General features: G+C 40.4%; 1 protein-coding gene across 3 annotated transcripts in view; it reads right to left on the bottom strand.

Moving 5' to 3' along the window:
- LOC127574173 (RNA-binding Raly-like protein) overlaps positions 1-25,816 on the bottom strand; it is a 643,109-nt gene that overhangs the window by 382,299 nt on the left and 234,994 nt on the right. For 2 of the 3 annotated variants that reach the window (XM_052022949.1, XM_052022947.1), the window contains exon 2: positions 23,887-23,955. The exons of the other annotated variant lie outside the window; for it this stretch is intronic. The gene's annotated coding sequence lies outside the window, so the exon portion shown is untranslated. The remainder of the gene's footprint in view (positions 1-23,886; positions 23,956-25,816) is intronic. 3 annotated transcript variants of the gene reach the window in all.

Raw genomic sequence — 25,816 nt, forward strand, 5'->3', positions numbered from 1 at the left:
CCACATGGCAGGCTGGTCTGGAAGGTTAGGTCCCATGGGATCCAGGGACAGATAGTCAAGTGGATTCAAAATTGGCTCAGAGGTAGGAAGCAGAGGGTGGTGGTTGAAGGTTGTTTCTCAGAATGGAGGCCAGTGACTAGTGGTGTGCTGCAGGGTTTGGTGTTGGAACCCTTGATAGTTGTTATTTATATAAATGATTGGATGTGAATGCACAAGGCTTGATCAGTAAGTTTGCGGATAACACAAAATTAGGAGGTGTTGCTGATAATGAAGAAGGTTATCAGAGATTACAGGGAGAATCTTGATCAGTTTGGGAAGTGGGTCGAGGATTGGCAAGTGGATTTCAATATAGATAAGTGTGAGGTGATGCATTTTGGAAAGTCAAACCCACGTAGGACTTATACTATGAATGGTAGGGCACTAGGGAGTGTAATGGAACAGAGGGACCTAGGAGTACAAGTGCATAGTTCGTTGAAGCAGCATCACAAGTAGACAGGGTGGTGAAAAAAGGTGTTTATCACTCTGGCCTTCATCAGTCAGGGCACTGAGTATAGGAGCTGAGACATGATGTATAAGTAGTTGGTGAGGCTGCACTTGGAGAACTATGTTCAGTTTTGGTCACCCTGTTACAGGAAAGATGTGGTTAAACTGGAAAGAATGCAGAAAAAAAAATTTACAAGTACGTTGCTTGGACTAGAGAGCCTAAATTGTAGGGAGAGGTTGTCCAGGCTAGGTCTTTATTCCTTGGAACACAGGAAATTGGGGGCAACCTTATAGAAGTGTTTAAAATTATGAGAAGGATAGAGAAGGTAGATGGTAACTGTCTTTTCCCCAGGATAGGGAAATCCAAAATTAGGGGGCATAGATTTGGGGCGAGAGGGGAAAGATTTAAAAGGGGCAACTTTTTCATGCAGAGTATGGTGAGTATATGGAACAAGCTTCCAGAGGGTGTGGTTGAGACAGGTACAATAGTATCATTTGAGAAGCACTTGGATAGGTACTTGGGAGGAGTGGGGCTTAGAGGGATGGGGAAGAACACAGAAAATTGGGACTAGTTGGCTGGACACTGTGGTCGGCATGGACACGTCGGGGTGAAGGGCCTGTATCTGTGCTGTATTTCTCTATGACTTTAAGAGTCAATTGCCCCTAGATCTGCTGTGATGTTAGGCTATGTGCATGCCTTCTGAAATTGAGTTATTCTCAAGAGTCTGCATCATGAAAACTGGCCCATTGGTCCACCTAGTTCATGCCTATGACTGAGAACCCACCTGTACTAATCCCATTTTATTCTCCCCACATTCCTAGCTATTCCCCCCAGATTTACTCACCTATACACTAGGGGCAATTTTCCAATTAATCTCCCAACCCGCATGTCCTTGGGATGTGGGAAAAAGGCAGAACACCCAGAGGAAACCCATGTGGCCAAAGGGAGAAAGTGCAAACTCCTCACAGATACAGTAAGCTTCGAGGTCAGGACTAAACCCAAGTCCATAATCTTGAAGAGGGTCTGTGGGTTGTGAGAGATTCAATGAGTGGGGAATGTCTGTGATAGGAGAGAGTGGCTATGCCCGTCAGTTGTAACATCATAAGTGTATTAGGCCAGGCCTATCACAGACAGACAGCCTTCTCAATTTGTTTTGACTGAATTAGAATAGTGGTGTGGGGGTTGGTGGTGACGGTGATGATTGGCAGAATGTCACCAAGAACATGGTGCAAACACCACTATCATTTTAGCCTGCCTCTTCACCAAGTCCATTTTGGATTAAAACGTACCTCAATTTGGAGAGACCAATAATCCAGAAAAAACAAGTTTAATTCTCACCAAAACTATGAATTTTAATTTATTAAAGAATCCTGGAAATAAAAAGGCTGTTATGACATTGAATAAGACCCTAAAGCAGTTCTATCATAGCAAAATGCATATGGTTCATAGAGGCATAGAGTTATACACAACAGAAACAAGACCTTCAGCCTAACCTGCCCAAACTGACCAAGTTGTCCACTTGACCTAGTCCTATTTCTCCACATTTGGGCCATATCCATCTAAACCTTTCTTATCCATGTGCCTGTCCAGATGTCTTTTAAACATCATAATTTTACTCGGGTCTACCACTTCCTCTGGCAGCTTGTTCCATATACCCACTCAGATCCCTTTTAAATCTTTCCCATCTCACAAACCTATGCCCTTTAGTCTTAGACTCCCCTACCCTGGGGAAAAGACTGTGACCATTTACCCACATTCACTTACAGTCTTGAGAAAAGGAAACCCATGGTCCTTAAGGTGTTGACTAAATTGGACGGATACAGGATCATGATGCTTGAATGCCCTCTTCTCATTTAATGTAACTTCTCTCCTTGCTACCTGATGTCTGTGTCCAGCCATTGCTAACGTTACTGTTCACTAGCTACATGGAGCTTAGGGGTGGGGGGGCTGTGAGGGAGGGGAGGAAGAGGAGTGGAAGACCTCAATATTTGATGGTCTTATTTAAAAATAGTCTACACTGTTTAAAACTAGTCTGAACCTTCCGTTGTGTTTCCAGTGTGATTATGGAGGGATTAACATTATTTGGAATGCTGCAGTGTAACAGATATAACTAAGGATGGGGGAGACAGGGAAAGTGCATCGAAGTTTTCGGGTGATACATGGTGAAGGAGATCAAAAGAAGAAAATTTGTCCTGTTATGTATAAACAGACAGAAAGTCCAATGGAATCATAATGAAACCATAGTGGGGTGGCTAGCAGCAGAGGTAAATGTTAGGATTTTAGACTAGGGATAGTATCCTGGAAACATATACTGTATTTCTGAAAACCTACATTTCTTTATTAAAAGATTTTTTTAAAGGTTCAATGGACAGAGAAGTTGGGGCAGAACTGAAGGCATCACAGAATAAAGCAATTAACCCTCAGGTGGTTTGTCAAAGAGGGCATCTTCAAATGTTTTATCCCATTAACTGCACCACCTGCCTCAGACAGTGTTCAATTCATCACAGCCCTATCAATCATCTGAACCCACCAATAACTTCAGTCATTCTAGACCCACTCCTAACATTCCCTCACAAATTGAGCTATAATCTTCACACTCACATCTCAATGAACACAATGAAGAAATTCATCCATGACTGCCACATTAGCCAAACACATTCCGCAATATATACTGACATATTTGTTACTGCAAAATGTAGGAACTAACAGACTGTGGTGATGCCGCTTCCCCACCCCCCCCCCCCCCCCAACTGGAGGAAAAAGTGCTGATGCTGGGGTTAGACTCGATGGGAAATTGAAGGCACAGGGAGTGAGGGGAGGCATTGGTGAGGTATTGAAAGGTTCAGGAAGTCAGAATGGGTGGGATACTGAAGGGTATAGGGGGAGAGTGGACAGTGGGATTAGAATGGGTGGGACATTGAAAGGTATCAGGAGTAAGGGAAGTATAGGATTAGAATGACTGTTGTGTTGAAGGCTACAGAGAGGGAACAGAGAATGGAATTAGATGGTGGGATAGTAAGAGGTGCAGGGAGTGACAGGAGACTGGGTTTAGATTGGCCAGGAATGGATTTAAATTGAGGAAGCCTATACTGAGGAAACTGAAAACCAACATATTACAGCCTCTGAGGACTTTTGCACTTTCTACTCTAAGGAATGGAAGTAAAGGAAAGGAGGAGGGTGAACTGCCTTTCTCTTTGTTTGGAACAGTTCTAATCTACAAACACTTCAGCTGAAAGTGAGTATGGAGAGGGCATTGAATCTATCAGCCACTTCACCTCCCCTTCATCTCAGTTCCCTTTTTGAGAAACTGCCTCTGCTGTTGTAACCAGTGCTGGAAGAAACTTTCCCGCCACCCGATCAGCAGCAGCCTGATCACTGAGCACCAGCATCAGGAAGCTGGCCATGGTTAAACATCAGCACTTGCTCCTGCACCATTAACCTGAGAGAAAAAGGCTTTGATTTTAATTAACAAATTACTTACCAAAATTTATAATCCAGAGCTAACGCTGCCTGTCCACACAGCCTCCCATTCTGTAGAACTTGTGGTTGGGGAAAAAGAGCCACCAATGAAATTGTGAGGGTATCTCCCTTTTTTAAGTGGTATGTGTCCTACCTTACCACGTTGAAAGATTGGTCAGTCAGTCAGTCTTAACTGTAACCTGGCTAGGCAGTAGAGAGAGCTGAAAGTGATGATAAACATACACTTGATTTCATTTTCAAAATTACCACAGATAAAAAAAAACAAGGTACTGTTTAAGGGGAATTTGCCCATGGTGTCTACACACTGTATTGCAGCAGGATAGGCAAGGACAACACAAATGCCTGGTTGCCAAAGGGCATGTAGTGTTATTCTACAATTCTAATATGTAGACATTTTATTTGTTTCCTAATTGGTTTCATGCTTCTAAGATACAATATTAAATATTTGGTGGAACACAACCTTTCAAAGCTCATTTATCATCATGTGTTTGGGATAGTTGGAAGAACAGCAATCCTGCCTACAATAACTCACATCATTTGCCAAAAGCCAAGTTGTATGTTTCTACTAAGGTATTTTATAACAAAACTGTTTCAATTATATTCGATATAAAAGAATTTAACCCCTGACTCTTTCAACCGTAAACTTACAAACCTATTTTTCTACTCACCAGACAATATTGCTAGTTGCCATTTCTATCATCACATTGAGAATCATTGACCTATTTAAACATGAGAGCTATAGGTCTTTGGAATATAGAAAACTTATTCTGTGCTTCAGAAATTCCAATGAAACCTTATAATTAGTCGGCATCACCATCTCACCCGCACTATCTGATTTGCACAAACTGAATGGAAGTTGTTTAGATACCAGCTGCTCAGAGTTCAGGATCGGCATATTCCGGTAAGGAGTAAGGACAAGGATGGTACGGTAAGGGAACCTTGGATATCCTGAGAGTTCCTAAATTTAGTCAGGAAGGAAAAGGAAGCATACATAAAGTGTAGGAAGCTAAGATCAGACTGAGTTCTTGTGGAATATAAAGATAGCAGGAAAGTACTCAAGCAGGCAATTAGCAAGGCCAAAAGAAGTCATGAAATGTTCTTGGCAAGCAGGGTCAAGGATAAACCCAAGGCATTTTAAACTTTTATTAAGAAAAAGAGGCTAACTAAGGAGAGGGTAGGGCCACTCAAGGAAAAAGGAAGGAATTTGTGCTTGGAGGCAGAGCAAGTGGCTGAGATACCAGATGAGCACTTTGTATCGGTATTTACCTAGGAGAAGAAATTGGAGGAGAGTGAAAACACAATGGGGCATGCTGATGTGATGGGACAGTTTGAGATTAAGGAGGTAGTGTTGGGTCTTCTGAAAAGCATTAAGGTAGATAAGTCCCAGGGCCTGATGGTATATATCCCAGAATATTGAAGGAAGCAAGTGAGGAGATTGCTGGGGCTTTGACAAGGATCTTTGTGTCCTCACTAGCAACAGGTGAGGTCCCGGAGGACTGGAAAGTAGCAAATACTGTGCCTTTGTTCAAGAAGGTAAATAGGGATAAACTAGGTAATTATAAGCCAGTGAGCCTCATGTCAATAGTCGGGAAGCTATTGGAGAGGATACTGAGGGATAGGATTTATGCACATTTGGAAAGGCATGGCTTGCTTAGGGACAGTCAGCATGGCTTTGTGCGGGGCAGGTCATGTATCACAAACTTGATTGGGTTTTTAGAAGAGGTGACAAAGGTGCTTGATGAGGGTAAGGCAGTGGATGTTATGCGCGTGGACTTTAGTAAGGCATTTGATAAGGTCCCTCATGGTAGGTTGATTCAGAAGATAAAGATGCATGGGATCTAGAGTAAATTGCAAGTTTGGATTCGGAACTGGCTTGCCCATAGAAGACAGAGAGTAGGAGTGGAAGGCTGTTATTCTGGCTGGAGGTCTGTGACCAGTGGTGTTCCGCAAGGATCAGTGCTGGGATCTCTGGTGGTTGTGATTTATGTCAATGATTTGTAGATGGGTGGGTTAGCAAGTTTGTGGATGACACCAAGATTGGTGGAGTTGTGGACAGTGTAAAGGACTGTCAAAGAATGCAGCAGGATATAGATCAGTTGCACATATGGGCAGAGAAGTGGCAGATGGAGTTTAATCCAGGCAAGTGTGAGGTGTTGCACTTTGGGAGGTCAAATGAAAGGAGAAAGTATACAGTTAATGGTAGACCCCTTGATCACACTGAGGTACAGAAGGACCTTGGGGTCCAGGTCCACAGTTCACTGCGTGGCTGTGCAAGTGGATAAAGTAGTAAAGAAGGTGTATGGCACGCTTGCCTTCATTGGTAGCGGTGTTGAGTGTAAGAGTAAGGAAGTCATGCTGCAGCTCTATAAAACTTTAGTCAGACTGCACATGGAGTACTGTGTGCAGTTCTGATCACCCCATTATAGGAAGGATGTGGAGATTGTGGAAAAGGTACAGAAGAGGTTTACCAGGATGCTGCCTTGATCAAAGGGCATGAGCTATAAGGACAGGCTGGACAAACTTGGGTTGCTCTCCCTAGAGTGTCAGAGGCTGAGGGGAGACCTGATAGAGGTTTTTAAAATTATGAGAGGAATAGACAGGGTAGAAAGTCAGAATCTGTTCCCCAGGATAGAAATGTCAAACACCAGGGGACATGCTTTTAAGGTTAGAGGGGTGAAGTTTAAAGGCGACAAGAGCAGCAAGTTTTTTTTTTACGCAGAGTGGTAGATGCCTGGAATGGGTTACCAGAGGTAAAAGTGGAATCAGGCAGTTTGGTGGAGTTTAAGTAGCTTTTAGATAGACACATGAATATGAAGGGAATGGAGGAATATGGATAATAAAGGGACATCCAGTATAAATCGGCATCAAGATCGGCACAACATCATGGGCCGAATAGCCTGTCTAGTGCTGCACTGTTCTATGTCCTGTGTTCCATGAATGTAGATGAGTTATTGTGTAAGACTGAGAAAGCTGGATGAGACAGTTGAGGCTTGTGCCATAGAAACACAAAGTGGGAACTTTAGTTGTGTAGTTTTCTGATCATCATGAAAATCACCTGTGGGTAGACCATAGCCTCAATCCTGCAAAATGTTCAGTGACTGCATTTTAAAAGTTCTTCACTGGCTGTAAACAATGTAGAAATATCTTGAGAGGGATGTGAAAGATGCTATATAAGTACAACACTTTATTTTCCTGATTTCCATGCTGCTACCACAACTATCAACCATACAAGGCTTTTTTACATTGACTGAAATTTTCATTCCTTGCAGCCCAGTATTTCAGGAATTTTGCTCAGCTGTCAATGCTTATTCAAATTAGCTGATTCAATTGATTTATGACATTGTCCATGCTGGACAGGATTATCATTAGGCCAGGCATTTTCTCCAGGCTACTCTTGCTGTCACTAGAACTTCACCGTAAGTGCAAAGGAAACCCAACCTATTCATGTCATTGGCATTTTCACTGTACCAACCTACTTTTTACCCACATCAGTGGCATGCAGCAGTACAGTTATATTCACTTTATGGGGGATAGGAAGTTGCAGGAGGAAATAAAACAAAGTAGGCATAAGCATTATTAACTGCACATGCAGTTAGAAAAGCTGTAGTATTTTGACAGCAAGCCATTTTGAAACCTCTGTGCTGACATCTCAGAATAAGATTTCATAATTCTGCTTACAAATAAGCATCAGCCATCAGTCATTCAAAATGTGTCATAGTCTTTACGGTGTGAGAATTATTTTTGGAGACATCTACCACGTGTATCTAAATAAGATGCACAGCACGTTCAAAGCTTTAAAAATGTTTTTGAAAAATTCCAAATTATTAATCTATTGGAGATAATTAAAATGCCTTGAAATGATATTAAGAAGCCTTTTTTAAATCAACAGGCACTGGAAAAACAGAAGTGTTTCTAAATTAACAAGCGATTGGAAATATTTTTAAGTGTTTCAAACTCAACAAGCAATTTCTAAATTATGAAGTTACTGGAAAAAAATAAAATATTATGTTAGTGAAATTGAGAGATTAGAAAGCTCCGAGGGAGAGAGGGATCTCAGTGTCCTAATGAATAATTCACAGAAGGCTAATGTGTAAGTACAGCCAGTAATTAGACAAGGTAACAGAATTCTATTTTTTATTGCTGGGGGAATTGAATACCTTGGTAGGGAAGTTCCATTTCTGTTATATAGAGCATTGGTGACACCACATTTGGAGTGCCATGTACTGCACTGGTCTTGTTACTTAAGGATGGATTTAGAAGCAGTTCAAACGTTTTCTGGAGTAATGCCTGGAATTGATGGATTGTCTCATGAGGAAAGAGTGAACAAGCTCGGTTTGTATCTACAAGAGTTTAGAAAAGTGAGAGGGTATTTGGTTGAAATATACAAGATCCTGAGGAGTAATGACAGGGTGGATTTGGAGGAAATGTTTCCTCTTGTGGGGGGATCTAGAACCAGTGGTCACTGTTTAAATCATTTAGGGTAGAGATGGAGTCAATTTTTCTCTCAAAGGGAGATGAAAGCAGAGTCTTTAAACAGTCTTAAGACAGAAGCAGATAGATTTTTGATAAACAAAGGGGTGAAAGGTTGCTGTGAGTAGATGGGAATGTGGCGTTCGGGTTGCATTCAGAGCAACGACAATCTTATGTAATGGCAGAGCCTGCTTGAGGGGCTGAGTGGTCTACTCCTGCTCCTGATTGTTTTCATCTTCATTCCAAACCTCTCTTCACAGAAGAAATCTTTCATCCTAGGCGTTGGTCCTCGTCCCCTGGCACCTTTCCATGGGAAAAGCAAATGAGTTTCTGACTGCAGCCAACAAGGGTAACAGACATCCTACAACTGTGCCATGCAGGTTGGGAGATTAATCTGATATATCAGGTGTCACTGCCGCTGATTCTCTGGCTATGACTGAACATATACAAATGGAATATCATAAATGCTAGAGTGAAGTAAAGGGTATAGTTACCAGATACTGCTCATCAAATATCAGGCATATATGCTGTTTTCGTGCCATTTTCAGCATTTAAAACTTTACCAGAAACTGGGGTTCCCTGTTAGTACCAAACAACTGTTTTATGAACATATACAAATGGAATATCATAAATGCTAGAGTGAAGTAAAGGGTATAGTTACCAGATACTGCTCATCAAATATCAGGCGTATATGCTGTTTTCGTGCCATTTTCAGCATTTAAAACTTTACCAGAAACTGGGGTTCCCTGTTAGTACCAAACAACTGTTTTATGGCAAAATATAGAAGTTCTGGGAATGTGGAAGGGCAAACAAGCTGTTTTTATTGCTTATTCCCAATTGTGTCTGAGAAAGTGATGGTGGATCTGCTTTAATGGTGACTTTTACTTCTTTTCAGAATATGAAGAATCCAACAAGTGTGGAAACGCAGTCACATGTAGGCAGAGCCAGATAGAGCGGACCATCTCTCCTACTTGAAGGATGTTGAATAAGTCTGGATTTTAAAGCAATTTGGAAGCTTTCATGCGAGAGTTAATTTAATGACTGGCATTATAGAGTTATACAGCATAGAAACACGACCTTTGTAACAACTCATCCATGGCAACCAAGTTGCCTACCTGAGCTAGTCCCATTTGCCTGCATTTGGCCTAAGTCCCTCTAAACCTTTCCTATTCATGTGCCTGTCCAAATATCTTTTAAAAGTTGTAATTGTTCTCACATCTACCACTTCCTCTTGCAGCTCATTCCATATATCCCCTGCCCTCTATGTGAAAAAGTTGCCCCTCACATCCCCTTTAAATCTTTTCCCTTTCATAAGATCACAAGACCACAAGACAAGGGAGCAGAAGTAGACCATTCGGCCCATTGAGTCTGCTCCAAAGAAAAGGGGAAAAAGAAGAAAGAAATGAGAAATGGTGGGGGGGGGGGGGGGAAGTCTGCCCCATGAGCAAAAAAAAACTATTCTAACCCCAGTTTCCGGCCTTATCCCCATATCCCTTGATACCTTGACTAATTAGATATCTATCTATCTCTTCCTTAGATACCAATGATCTGGCCTCCACTGCTGTACATGGCAAGGAATTCTTTAAATTCACTACCCTCTGACTAAAGAAATTTCTCCTCATCTCTGTTTTAAACCTATACCCTCTAATTCTAAGATTGTGCCCTCTGGTCCTGGACTCACCCACCAAGGGAAACAGCTTGGCCACATCTACTCTGTCCAGTCCTTTCAACATTTTAAATGTTTCTGTGAGGTCCCCTCTCATTCTTCTGTACTCCAGTGAGTACAGTCCAAGAGCCGACAAACGCTCATCATATGTAAGCCCTTTCATTCCGGGAATCATCCTCGTAAATCTCCTCTGAACCCTCTCCAACATCAGCACATCCTTCCTAAGATATGGGGCCCAAAACTGTACACAGTATTCCAAATGAGGCCTCACTAGTGCCCCGTGGAGCCTCATCAACACTTCCTTACTTTTATACACTATACCTCTCGAAATGAATGCCGACATAGCATTCGCTTTCCTTTCCACCGATCCGACCTGGTGGTTAACCTTTAGAGTATCCTGCACGGGTACCCCCAAGTCCCTTTGTACTTCTGTACTTTGAATTTTATCCCCTTCTAGATAATAATCTGCACATTTATTTCTGTTTCCAAAGTGTACAACTGCACATCTCTCAACATTGAATTCCATCTGCCATTTCCTTGCCCATTCTCCTAAACTATCTAAACTCCTAAACTCTGCAACCTTCCTGTCTCCTCAATACTCTCTACTCCTCCACCTATCTTGGTGTCATCTGCAAACTTAGCCACAAAACCATTTACTCCATCATCCAAATCGTTAATGTAAAGAGTAAAATGAAGTGGCCCCAACACTGACCCCTGCGGAACACCACTAGTAACCGGTAGCCAACCAGAACAAGATCCTTTTATTCCCACCCTTTGCTTTCTGCCAACCAGCCAATGCTCCACCCATTCTATTATCCTACCTGTAATTCCATAACCGCTCATCTTATTAATCAGTCTCTTGTGCGGCACCTTGTCAAAGGCCTTTTGAAAGTCTAAGTACACAACATCTACAACATCTCCCTTATCCACCCTACCTGAGATTTCCTCAAAAAACTCCAATAGGTTGGTCAGGCAGGATCTTCCCTTCATGAAACCATGTTGGCTTGGACCTATCTTGCCTGGCACCTCTAGGTATTCCATAACCTCATCCTTGAAGATCGATTCCAATAACTTTCCCACCACCAACATCAGACTAATAGGTCTGTAATTTCCTTTATGCTGCCTCCCACCTTTCTTATACAGCGGAACTACATTTGCAACCCTTCAGTCCTCCAGAACCATGCCGGAGTCTATCGATTCCTGGAAAATTATTACCAATGCCTCGGCTATCTCTAAAGCCACCTCCTTCAGAACCCGGGAATGCACCTCAACTGGTCCGGGAGACTTATCAGTGTTTAGTCTATTTAGTTTTCCTAGCACCTTCTCTCTAGTAATATTAACTGAACTCAGTTCCATTCCTTGAGACCCCTGACTATCCGGTATATTGCTGATGTCCTCCACAGTGAAGACCCATGCAAAATACTCATTTAGTTCCTCTGTCATCTCTTTATCATCCATTATAATCTCTCCCGCACCATTATTGATTGGTCCTATATCAACCCGTGTCTCTCTTTCACTCCTTATATATTTTTAAAAACTCTTAGTATCCTTTTGAACGTTATCTGCCAACTTCCTTTCATAATTCATCTTTTCTTTCCTAATGACATTCTTAGTTTCTTTTTGCAGGTTTTTAAAAGTTTCCCAGTCTTCTGTTTTCCCACTAATTTTTGCTTCCTTGTATGCCCTCCCTTTTGCTTTTATTTTAGCCTTCACCTCTCTCGTTATCCACATTTGTGCCTTTTTTCCATTCAAAACCTTTTTTCTTGGAATATATCTATCCTGCATTTTCCTTATTTCTTCCATCCATTTCTTCTCTGCCGTCCCTCCAGCCAGCTTACTCTTCCAATCAGTTTGGGCCAGCTCCTCTCTCATGCCACTGTAATTTCCTTTGTTCCACTGAAATATTGATACACCAGTTATCAGCTTCTTCTCAAATTTGAAAATGAACTCAATCATATTGTGATCACTAGTTCCTAGTGGTTCCTTTACCTTCAGTTCCCTAATCACCTCCAGTTCGTTACACAGCACCCAATCCAAAACAGCCAATTCCCTAGTGGGCTCAGCAAAAAGTTGCTCCAAAAAGCCATCCCGTAGACATTCCAGAAACTCACTCTCCTGAGATCTACTGCCTTGTTGGATTTCCCAGTCCACCTTCATGTTAAAGTCCCCCATAATTATCTTAACGTTGTCACTCTGACATGTTTTTTCCATTTCTAACTGCAACTTATAGTCCACTTCCTGACTGCTATTAGGGGGCCTATATATAACTGCTACTATTGTCTTTTTACCCTTGCTATTTCTTAGTTCCACCCATAAGGATTCCACTTCTTCTGACCCAATGTCCTTCCTTTCTATTGATTTTATATCATTACTAACCATCATGGCCACACCACTCCCTCTGCCTACCCGCCTATCCTTCCTATACACTGTGTACCCCTGGACATTCAGTTCCCAATCACATCCGTCATAAAGCCATGACTCGGTGATTGCCACAATGTCATATTTATTAACCTGTAATTGTGCCACTAGGTCATCTACTTTATTCCTAATGCTCCGTGAATTTAAATATAGTACATTTCGTCCAGTATCTGCTATTGATTTTGTTGTACTTCTATTGTTCAGCAAATTATCCTGACTTTTCACCTGCCTGTCCTTCTTACCATCCTCACTGCACACTGTCTTGGACTTGTCTCTATAAACCTCCTCCCTTACCCTAACATCTTGTATCCTAACATCCTGGTTTCCATCCCCTGCCAGATTAGTCTACACCCTCCCCAACAGCTGAATTAAACATTCATGCAAGGATATTGGATCCTTTGGAGTTTAGGTGTAACCCATCCTTAGTGAATAGGTCATGCCTCCCCCAGAAAAGGTCCCAATGATCCAGAAATCTGAAGCCCTGCCCCCTGCACCAGTCACTCAGCCATGCATTCATCTGCCAGGTCTTTCTATTCTTACTACCGTTAGCATGTGGCACAGGTATTAATCCTGAAATTACCACCTTAGAGGTCCTACTTCTCAACTTTCTTCCTAACCCCTTGTATTCCTCCTTCAGGACCTCTTCTCTCTTTCTACCTATGTCATTGGTACCTACATGTACCAAGACTTCTGGCTGATCACCCTCTCCCCTCAGAATATTCTGGACCCGGTCTGTGACATCCCGTACCCTGGCACCAGGGAGGCAACACACCATCCGAGATTCGTTGTCGGTTTCACAGAATCTGTTATCCGTTACCCTCACTATAGAATCCCCAATAACCACTGCATTACTCTTTCCCTGCTGGACCACAGTACCAGGCACGGTGCCAAGGTCCCGGTTGCCGTGGTCTTCCTCTGTCAGGTCATCCTCTCCAACGGAATCTAAAATGAGATACTGATTTTCAAGGGGGACTGCCACAGAGGTACTCTCTACAAATTCTTTATAACTCCTGTCTATTTCCTGCTCACTCTCCCTAATCAGCCGAAGATCATCGAGCAGCTGCTCCAGACTCTCAACACGTTCCTTGAGGAGCCGTATCTTGGTGCACTTTGTGCAGATGTAGTTATCAGGGAGGCTGGTAGTGCCACACCAGGCACTCCAAACATAACACCAACCCCAAATGCATACTGCTATAGCACTGTCCAATACTATACTACTTTCGCCTTGTTTCTGGATAGCATTGGATCGCTGCAACAATTGTTAATGTTTACAATGTTATGCCCACCAGTAAGTGGCCACATATTTTTATCCAGTAATCTTCAATAATAATAGCTTAAAGTGGGAACACTCTCTGGCAAATGTAGATCTGGTTAACACAAACATAAGATCTAGAAAAATAAATAAAAACCTGAGATTATTTCTCCCATGCCTCTCTAAACTAGTCAATAGATATAATTTCAGCAAATAGCTTTCAATCTTCAAAAAAACATTGATTAAATTTTGACATGGAAACATTATTTGTGAAATGAATTTTAAAATCAGCTCATGACATCCTACTGTCTGGCTGTGAGTCAGCATATAAATACTTATGATTGATTTAAAGGGTTAATGAAAGCACTAAAGAGAAATGAATATTTTAAAATCACAGATATCAAGAATCTTTGCGATGGAAACACTGCTCTGAACTGTAACTATAAATTTCTAAACTAATTATCCAGCAGCAGACACAGCTGAATCATTCAGAGGGGTAATTAGCAATCAGAGATAATGAATAGTGCAGCCATTCATTGTCATACAGAATTGAGCTTGGAGCTGCCTTAGGGAACCCAATCATTTCCTATTCCTTTCTCCAGGCTGTTGGTACATTGAGCGCATCAGTCCATTTTATTACTCCCCACAGCTTAATCCATCTACGGGTTGCCACACGCTTTTGATCCTGTCTGTCAAGCTCATTCAAAGCAGCAAGGCCCATTTCTGGTTACTCTACTGGTATTTATTTCAGTAAGAATACTCATTTTTTATAGTAATCCTAAATAATATCTGGGTTGATTAATGAAGTAAATAATCAGAAATGGCTCAAGAGTCTTGCAGTCAAGTGCCCAAAATTTTAATTTGAAAATTCTGCTGTAGTGCAATGGAATTATTAAAAAAAGGTGATGGAAATATTTTTGTGAATGCAAGTGATTTGGTAGTCTCAGCATCCGTGACAGTACTGGTTCATAAATTTATTTCCCAATGAAAAGTCCAACACCAGAGCACACATGGATAATAGGGATAAATGTGGTTCATCGATTTTCTATGTTCAGTTAATCCAATCCTCTTTGCTTAGATGAAAAAAAACCTTACAATCCTCTTATATTGGTCTGGTTCAGGTTGATTATGAGGGATTTTTTCTTGAGGATTTTTAAAATGAGTACTTAATAATGTATTCCTGTATTTTCTTCATAAACACACCATCTAAAAGAAAAAGGTTGTGTTGAGATAGTGATATATCATAGCCTTATAAAATTACATCCTTCCCAACATCATTCACCCTTTACATAGTCAATTCACCTAATGCTATGATGCTCATCCACATCTTTCTCAACTCCAAACTCAAAACACTGTTGTTCTTGCTTTTCAGCATGCTCTGTTGGCTCCAGCTCACCTGAAACTCTGCATTAACTCACAGTCAACCGTTGCTGCCATCCTAATTCCTGAATCCTCAGCCAAGTTTACATTATAGATATGGGTTGAAGGATAGGCATTAGCCAAGGGATCAGGAAGAACGCTGTTGCTCTTCTTCAAATCATAGATGGAGCAGATCCAATGATGACACCAAACCAACCAAACAAGATCAGTACAGACAGTATAAAATGTGTTGCTTGCTAGTTTTCCTTGTTCTGTCAATTATGTTTTAAGGCATGCAAACTAAACCCAATCATTAAGGTGTACATAATAAATCAGGAAAAAATGTATAATGGTCAAGATAAAAAAAATTAAAGACTAAGCACATATTCAATCATCAGAAGATTGTAAAATCTATAAAGGTAATGACATTTCTCACATATATCACTCTCTGATCTCACTGTGTCTGAATTTCTTCCCTTATATCACAGTGATGTAGGATTTCTGAGTAACTTCTGCCATGCTAGAAGGCAACTACATAAACTACAAATGGGCATTTGGAAAATACAATAGATGATGGAAACTTGAAATGAAAACAGAAATACAGGCAGCAACTGTAAAGAGACAGTTAATATTTTCAGTTGATGACCTTTTATCACTTCTGAGTGAATAATTTCCCAGGAGCTTCAGAAGTTCTGCCTTTCAGGCATGATTCCCATATCACATTAGGAAAAAAAGTTTGTGTGTAAAACGATGATCTACAATATAATGCAGATACATAAAATGAACACAGGAAGATTTGGAATAAAGAAATCAGCATAAATACCTCTCATGGTTATTCAAACTATTTTCTTGAGAAACAAATAGCAATTGTTAATTGTTCTCTGTTTAAATTTGAAAATTCTGCAAAGGAACTTTTTGTTTGCAGACACAACAGGCAGTCATTAACAACAGCAGGCATGACATTTACAAATATGCCATACTTATAATAATAGGTCAATGCAAAACAAATGTGGCCACTGTATAACGGATGGTGAACTTAGACAAAAGAAACAAAATGTGAAAATAACACTTGTAATTCTGTTAGAAACGAGTCATTCAGCGCATGAAACAAATGAACTTCAAAATTATGTTCTGATCATATTTTGTAGGGTCATTAAATTATTATGTCTACTTTTAATATGGATCTTGGTAAAATATTCAGGATATCTAAGAGAAAATGTTATAAACTTCATTAGTAATTACAAGGGTAAGATGAATTTTTAATCATCAGCCTTCCCATACTTTGGAAATTTGATTGTGTGGAAAAATATTGGAGGAGCATAAGAGACAGGAGCTGGAGTAAACAAATCCACCCATTAAGCCTCTCCATCATTCATTAAGATCATGGCTAAGCCAATCTTAGCCTCAGCACCAATTTCCTCATCACTACCTATACCCCATGACTCCCTCATAGTTCAAATCACAGCCTTAAATATAGCCAATGTTCCACTCCATGGTTCTTTGGGTAGAGAATTCTGGAAATGTAAATCTCTCTGAGAAAATAAATTCCTCTTCTTCCATTCCATTCTAAGTGGATGACTCACTTTTTTTTATGAAACTATGCCCCTTTGTTCAATATACTCCAAGGGATCAACATCTTCACAGCACCCATCTTGTCAACCACCACCCCCCCCACCAGATTCTTTTATGTTTCCATGAGATCACCTCTTATTCTTCTAAACTTTGATGAATATAGGCCCAATCTGCCCAACCTTTCTTCACGCATCAACAGGAAACAGCTCAGCAAATCAACCAAATTAACCCTCTCCGAATTGCAAATATAAAAGCGTAAACAAGAAAATGCACAGCATGTTGCCTTCAGTCCACTTTGACAGCTCTGAGCTTCCAGATGCCTGTCACATTGATTCACCATTTGACTCTGATTTATCTATCTATGGCCTCCAATACTTTTCCAACAAAGCCCAATATACACTTAGGTAATGACACCTCATCTTCTGTCGAGGTATGTCGCAGCCTTTAGGATTCAATATCGAATTGAACAATTTCAGATAATTCACATTTTCTGTTTGTATAAGAACTGGCCAGCTCTGCTTTAAGATTGAATATCAGTCATAATACCTTGGTTTTCTTCTCTCCACAGACACTGCTCGATCTGCAGGGCATTTCCTTTTATTTACATGTTTGAACAGCTCTGACCTACATTTCACAGCTTTTATTTATTGTCTCTCCCTTTGACGGTCCTTGTTCATCCATTAAGCAGATGGGCAACCCTGGCCTCACCCTATCAAAGATATTTCCTTATTCTTATCCAAACCTCCCCAACTATTCCTGGAAAATAAAACTAACTTGTTTTTTTCACTTTCCCAGTTCTGATAAAGGGTCTTTGACAATAAACTAACTCTGCTTTTCTTGTTTGCCTGACCTGATGAGTGATTCCAGTATTTTCTAATTTATTTCAGATTTTCAACATCTGCAATTTATTGATTTCCAATGCAAGTAGTTTCTTGCTTAAATATGCAGACCAAAATTATATGCTGTACTCCAGGTGCATTTTCACCAGTGCTATGTAAAGTTGCAATATTTTATATTTGATGTCCCTTGCAGTAAAAGCCAATAAAGGAATGGATAGGTGGTACTTTACTTGCCATTTATCTTACTTCCATTCCAGCTATGATAAAGGTGAAAAATTATCCAAACTTTTGATGTGGTGTTTCTTCCCCAGTTGACGTATGAGGAGTGTTTGATGTCTCTGGCCCTGTATTTGATGGCGTTCAGAAGAATGAGGGGAGATCTCATTGAAACCGACCGGGTACTGAAAGGCCTGGATAGAGTGGGTGTGGGGAGGATGTTTCCATTTGTAGGAGAGCCTAGGATCCAAGAGCGCCACCTCAGAATAAAGGGACATCCCTTTAGAACTGAGATGAGGAGGAATTTCTTCAGCCACAGAGTGGTGAATCTGTGGAATTCATTGCCACAGAGGGCGGTGGAGGCCAAATCATTGGGTGTCTTTGAGGTCAAGATTGATAGGACCTTGATTGGCAAGGGGGTTAAGGGTTATGGGGAGAAGGCAGGAGAATGGGGTTGAAAAAAAATCAGCCATGATTGAATGATTCGATGGACTGAATGGCCTAATTCTGCTCCTATATCTTATGGTCTTATTAACATTCCTTAATAGTAATACCATGCTCTGTGGGTACCACATAAACAGCTGAAACTTTGTTTTAATAACTTTATAACTTGTGATTTATGATAGGTATTTAATTGTCTGGGTATGTTATAGTTGTCAGGACTTAATATCGAATGTAACAATTTAGATAACCCTTCTATTTTTCTACATGGAAGTGGCTATATCTCTCTGCTTCATTATGTCTCATTTTTCTCCTGTCTCTCACTGCTGGTTTTTAAAGAACTTGTAACTTGACAACTTTGGTCTGCCCACTATTACAGACATTCTATTTGTTCTTTCCACCCCTTCTACTTTCTGCTACCTAAAACACAGGTATTTTCTCGCTCTGTTTCTCTGCCCACTGATTGTGAGTTCTTCGAGCATTCTCTATTTCATCTTGGGTTTCCAGCATCTGCAGTTTTTTGCTCTAACCATCAGAGTAACTGCATTTCTGTTTGTTCAAGATTTACCCTACACTGAACAGTCAGCCTGGTTCCTCATAGAAATCCTGATAAGTTACTTCTGCCTTGAAAAAAAACCTTCTTTATATTTTATAATAATGGAAGTAAAATGCTGTCACTAAATTAAATTAAATACAAAGTCAACCTTTCAAGTTGAGGACCTTTCATCAGTTCTGTTGAAATGATCATTTGATGTTACCCAGCAACTCGGGAGTTCTATGCTCCACAGCCACAGGGAAAGGACCATATGCAAAGGAATTGGTGACTGAAGAGCTACAGTGCGACTGATCTTGAGAATTATACCTTTGACTTTGCCTTCAGGCTAGATTTGAGGTTAGGTTTGATATCAGTTCAAAGCTCACCAAAGAAGCCAAAGACAGGCTTCTTTTAACTCTGGGTCCTCATTATAAGGTTGGCATCAGAATCTATCCACCAAGCATGGAGAAAGATTGCTGACGTTGTCATCTTCAGGCGCAGTGAAAGCACATCAATGACTCCACAAGAATGGAAAGCACCATCAGTTCTCTCAAGTACATTTAGCTTTGAACAGTCCTATGCCTTGCACTCTAACAACAATTCTCTGCCTTTCATCATCTTTTTCAGCCAGCCACTTCTCATTCCCTTTACAGACACACATCCATCTCTTCCTTGCTCCTTTCCACTGGCGTCATTCATCCTTTTTAGTCCTTTACACAATAATTAGCTGCCTTCATCGTTCTTTCCTCACTTTAGTCTTTGCATACTTTTGACTAAATACCACATTCTGATTGGTTCTTACTTTTCTCACATTGTGCATCAGCAGAACTAATCAAAGCCTCACACATCTCCACGCCTTTTCAAGTAAGACTGTAACTATCACTTCCCCTTGATCTCTGCAGGACAAGACAGCATGCAAACAAAAGATACTGGGAGAGATCACACTGGCCAATGGTGCTATTCAAGAAGGAGGAACAAATAATCAAGATTAGTGATCCTGCAGAACCAATCATGGTAAGATATTTTAAGCTCTACTGTGAATGTGGTATCTGATTATTATTTGTACACCATTATGAACCTCAGAGAAATATGCAAGTATGCAGTTTGGAATGAAGCAGTATTGTGACTAATAATCATCTGCTACTATCTAGCTTTTCAGTTACATGCTACTCATTTTATTTCTTGTTTAGTCATACTACTCCTTATTAACAGTCATTGAAAAGGAGAATCCTTACGAGAATACAGAAAAATTGACATATCAATTGAATTAGGAAGTGAAGTAGAAGTATTACAATGTGATGAAATACCCAGCTCTAATGCTCAACAGCAGCTAATAGTGGCAGAGATAGCTCAAATACTGGTGGCAGAGATAGCTCAGATACTGGTGGCAGAGATAGCTCAGGAGCCAAATTGCTGTAAATGCTCTCCAGGTTCAGATGAGGATTGTTTAGCTCAGTAATGATAAAGGAGCTGCTTTTCCACACATGCATCTTGAACAGATGATGTTTTATATCTTTTGGTCAATGAATAACATGCCTTTTTAGAACTTGAGTGAGCAAAGTATGGAAGCAGTTTTATGACCATGGCTGTAAGAACAGAAGAATCGGTTGCTGGGTTGCAGTTCAACTCTCAGAGCATTAGCACTCTGCAGCCTATCTTAAAGGGTGTAACTGTCTCCAGGAACACGGAAGCCAAAAAAGCTTCAAAGCCACTTTTACTTTTATGGTAGTTCAAGTGGCTGACGTGCAGTCTCTGGGCTTAAAACTACATCTTGGAGGGGTGAATATCCATCTTGTATAGATTGAAGGGAGCAAATGAAAAAGAATTTTCACAAAATCACTCATCTTCTGTAAGAGAAGAAAATACCAGAAACATATAGCAGGTCAGGCAGCATCTCTGGAAAGAGACATGGTGTTAATGGTTCAGGTTGAGGACCCTTTCCACAGATGCCGTGTGACCTGCTGAGTGTTTCCAGCATTTTCTGCTCTTATTTCTGATTTCCAGCATTTGCTTTTTGTTTAATCATTGTCTATAGTCTCCTCTCCCACAGATTATTGGAAGTATGGAATGGCAGTTGTTCAGCAGGAATGTCACTTACTGCCCTTTCTTGGAATGTCAGCAAGTCTGATTCCTCACCCTCACCCTCACCCTCAACTAATATTATAAATAGTGTCAGCCAGTGTTGTGTTAGGAATTATGATTAATGCCATTATACGTCTGCCGCTTTGACCTGTGGTCTCTTCTGCTGAATTCTTTATGTACCCTGTCAAAATAAAAGTAGACTAACTGGTTTCAAAGTTCTCCAACGCCAAATCAAGAAAGTGAATGAAGGGCAACAAACACTGTTAATATTCTTTCTGACGGGTAAGATGCAGTGAGAAGGCAATAAGAGTGCTGTTCTATCTTCCTGTTGTCAGTTGTGCAGAGTCCGACAAATGACAATCATATGGCCTGCTAATACTTGCAACGTTGCTAGGAGCCCCCCAAGCAAGGAAAATACCTGAAACATTGCTTGGTGATCCCATAGCTTGTTTTACACATGTGTTACTTAGATAGTGGGTATTAATTAGATTTCGAAAAGGTATCCCTTGTGTTCTAGTGGCCTTCCTCTGGATGTCAGGATAAACTTTAAAAATGTGCTTATGGTCACAACATGGAAGTGACTTTCAGTCCTTTGTAGTGATTACATCAGTTAAACAACAGACTTTCAATGGACATCCAAATCTAGGCTTCCTTTCTAGTGTCCTTAATGCCATATGAGTGTTGTCTATCATGGTCTGGACATAAAGGATGTCGCTCACTGCAGTAGGTCTCAGAACTTCCTCATTCTTGATGTTGGTGTCCATTACAATGGCAACATATTGATTTACACTTGCAAATAAACACCAAAGCAGCCTGGAAGAAGCCTGCTGGTGGAAAAACAAAATGAGGCTGGTGGTCCCTTTGAGAGCCATTAGTCTTGCTAAAGCAGCAACAATTTGTCTACTGAAGGTATGATCCCTCTTCCACTGGCTTTGTAAGATTTCCAACAAAGCAAAATGTTAACCAGTGCTCCCTGTGGACTGACTTACAGGCAATTATGAGTACCAACCCCTCCAGCCTTAACATTTCTCTTTAAACATGTCAAGTTTATTTCTCCAGGTTGTTGCTACAGTTTTTTTCCATTCTACAATTCATCCATAACAAGGACTAGAGCAATGCAATGCTTGTGAAAAGCTGTGATGTTCATAAGAGCAAAATAAATCCTAAGTACGTAAGTTGGAAGCAGAGAACTGCCCAGTGAACGCAATGCACTAACTGGAACATAGATCATATGATCAGAGTGCTCTAATGCAGGTGACTTTAAATGCAGTTTTGAGATATGCCTGTTTGTCAAACCAATGCCACAAAGTTTTACAACAGTTCAAGCTATGGGTTGGACTTGTGACCCACCATGAAATTCCATTGGTTTTGATTTCACAACATCAGGATCTTATGTGAATTCATTTACAAGATACCTGTTACTTTCCAATGGATGAAGAAACAGCAAACTAGAGGTGTCCAGTGAAAAAAAAGCAGTAAACCTATCTTCCCATTTTTATCTTCTCATTCATCCTATTGATGTCATGCAGCTTGAGTTAAAATTGAGATTCTAGTGCCCATTTTGCACATTTTTCATGCAAAATTGCTTTCCAAATATCTTGTTTTTTATGCAAGTGCCTGATAAGCAAAATTTGACACGTGTCTGTGGAACACCTCTTATTATTTCTTTTTTAACTGTATGCTGAAAAATCCTCTTTACCCATGAGCTATTAGTCAAGAAGTTGGAATTCATGTTTATGTTTGCTATGTAATACAATTTCATGCAATACATGCCCAAATGATAGTGGTGTGATTTTGCCTCACTCCTGCAGAAACAGGCCTTCAGATAGCTTGTGAGTCCTGCTTCATGGACACCTAAAGGGAACTACCATAGATCATGAAGTTCAGTTCTGGAATGCCACTTCTTTTAAATAAAATTTCTCCCCATCATGTCGCTCATGTCCCCAACTACCCTTCCTGGGATTCTCCAACCATACCTTGGATTGACACAACCGTCTCACCCCACCCAATCTGCAAGTCCAATTCTAAACTCCACAAACAACTGCTTGGCCATCCACTTCAACCAAAACACCATACCAATTGTTAGGCTGATGTCCTCTCCAACACCTGCAAATGGATTGCAAACCCAAGCCCCCAATTTCATCACTCCCCAGCAGGTGATCATGACAGCCCAGCCACGTTATCTGAATGTCAAGGTCAAAACTAGTATTCTCATACCTGCCTCCCACAAACCTACTCTGTCTCTCTTGAACTGCAACCACCCTTTTCATCTTCACTATGCTTACAACTTAGACCAGGACCAAGACCAATGACTTACCTGTTTGTATGCTTCACAATACCACAGTACAGAATAAAGGTGTTCGAGTGTCTATGTATGTAAGGCCTATTTGTAGTACACAAAAACTTTGGGTCTTGTTTTCAATAGAATTCAACACCTTTGTTTATGGAAACAAAATGGTCATTGGCCTGCTGCACACTGCTGAATTAATACACCTTTCAGACACCATGCAAGTTCTAGAGATTTAGATTTAGCTCACTAATGTGGTGAACATCAAGATCCACCATCAATCACAGTCCTGTTGCACATATTGTGATACCCAACCGATTCATGGAGTTTCAAATTAAATTGGTTAATGATTGTTTAGATACAAATTTGAAAGGATGTGAATTATAGTATCTTTGGATGCTTGATACAGTTAAATTATAGTTCATGCAGGCTAATAACTGTCTACTTCAGGATAACAAATCGCACTGATCCAAGAAACCCTGCAGCTCTGGAGCACTGACAGCTTGCATCCTTCATGAAAATTGTATTTCCCAGTCAATCCTTTATATTTTTTTCTCTTTGGAAAATCTATGTAGTTTGCAGTTCATTTTGTACTTAAATGTTGACACAACAGCTGTTGAATCAATCCATTTTTCCTCAGGTCTGTCTCCATGTTCAACATTTCACCAAATATGGCCTAGAGGACTGTTGCAGTTCATCTCATTAAGATGAAAAGCACAAATAAGTGATTACACACACTTCAATTAAGAAGAAAGCCAATATGAGCACGTTAAATGATCACTTACCCAGAGATCGTTTCTAAAGTTCTCCTCACTCCTAATCCATATATCTTCACCATGGGGTTAGTCAGGCACCTACAAGATATAGGAGGCTATGACATCCACAAAGAAGAAGGACTCCAATCAAATTAATAAAGGCACCCATCCCTCATTTCCCCAAGTGGTATGATGGAGAGATTAGAAATAAATTTGAAAATTCCAATGTGAGAAAATAAGATCTGGTTTGAAGGCACCTTAACAAAGTGGGACAGACACTAAATGTAATTTAATTCAATTAAATGAGTCTGGTCTGCACATCAGCAGGAAACAATAATTCAAAAGTGAACATCAGATTATCTAGATTAATCTAAGAGTAAAATCAAAACCAGTGAACTAGAATCAAATGATGAAATAAAATAACTAAGCTGCCAATGTACAACTACAGTGTTCATTCCCTTCTGACACCCTCATGCATTACCCAAGATATTTAAAAAATAACAATAGGTTTCCAAGGAAAGAAGTGACAAGCTAGCAGAGGAAAGAAGAATGGAATGCCATTCTATTTTCCATTATTCTCACAGATAAATTAGAATTTATTTTTTAATCCTCTTTCAAGAAAATTCTAATGTTTTATTCTCCTTAGGGAACAGAAAACAAACCTACAATAAACGGTGTTAAAAACACCCAAATAAAACAACCAGTAATGCTGCCAGCTAATTTATGCCTCAGCAGAGACCAAATGGTATTCATAAAGCTTTGGCAAAGTGGAGGTATAAAAGGTTTTTGCTACAGGACATATATCTACTCAGAGAGGGTCCAACAACTTTACAGTGGAAAAAATACCTCCAGCATCAAATGGAGACACAAAAAAATCTGCAGATGCTGGAATTTGGAGCAATACATAAAAAGTGCTGGAGGAACTCAGCAGGTCAGGCAGCATCCATGGAGGGAAATAAACAGTCAACGTTTTGGGCCGGTGAAGGGTCTCGGCCCGAAACGTCGACTGTTTATTTCCCTCTGTGGATGCTGCCTGACCTGCTGAGTTCGTCCAGCAATCAAATAATAGTTCAGAAATATGATGTCCAATTTCATCATACACACAAGGGTTGCAAGAATCTCAGGCAGAAATGCAGAGTGAGATGGTGGATCACAATCTTCTCTTGAGGTCCTTGGCATCACAGAAGCTAGCCTTCTGCAAATTTGATGCACTCCAGATGATATCAAAGGAGCTGTGTGTCAGTAAAGTTTGGAAGCCACATCACCATTCAGGCTACAGTGCTGAAGAACTGTGCTACAGACTAACTGTACCTTAGCCATGCTGTTCTAGTGCAATGGGAATTATACAACAAAGTAGAAAATTGTCTCCCATATCCTGTGTACAAACAGCAGGACAAATCTGATCTAGCCAATTCCAGCCCTTTCAGTCAAATCTCTACGATCAACAGGATGGAAGGAAATTGTTGTCAGTTCTATCAGCCAGCAGTTACTCATCAAAACCTTTCTACCAGTGCTCAGCTTGGATTCAGACTTAGTATACCCTTGTTACAAAAATGATTTAACAACGTGTGAAGAATTGAAATGCAGAAATGAGTGAATGTGACATCAAGAGTGCATCTGACCAAGCAATCCTAAGTAGAAATCCCCACCATTGAAATTATCAGGCTTATATTGGCCGGAAACTTAACTGGACAAGCTACATATACTGTATATCATGATTACAAAAGCACACTGGAAATTCGATAATTCATGGCATTTGACTCATCTCATAACTCAAGAAAACCTTTTCACCAGCTTTATTTCCCTGCAAGAATGCAATTCATACAGTACTCAAAAGTTTGACACAACTCAGAACGAAGTATCCCACTGGACTGGCACTTCAAGCATCACATTATACACATACTCCCTCTACTACTGGCACACTGTGGATGCAGTAACTTTGCAAAATATTTGAGAGACT

Source organism: Pristis pectinata, chromosome 9 (genome assembly GCF_009764475.1).
Source record: "Pristis pectinata isolate sPriPec2 chromosome 9, sPriPec2.1.pri, whole genome shotgun sequence".
Classification (NCBI taxonomy): domain Eukaryota; kingdom Metazoa; phylum Chordata; class Chondrichthyes; order Rhinopristiformes; family Pristidae; genus Pristis; species Pristis pectinata.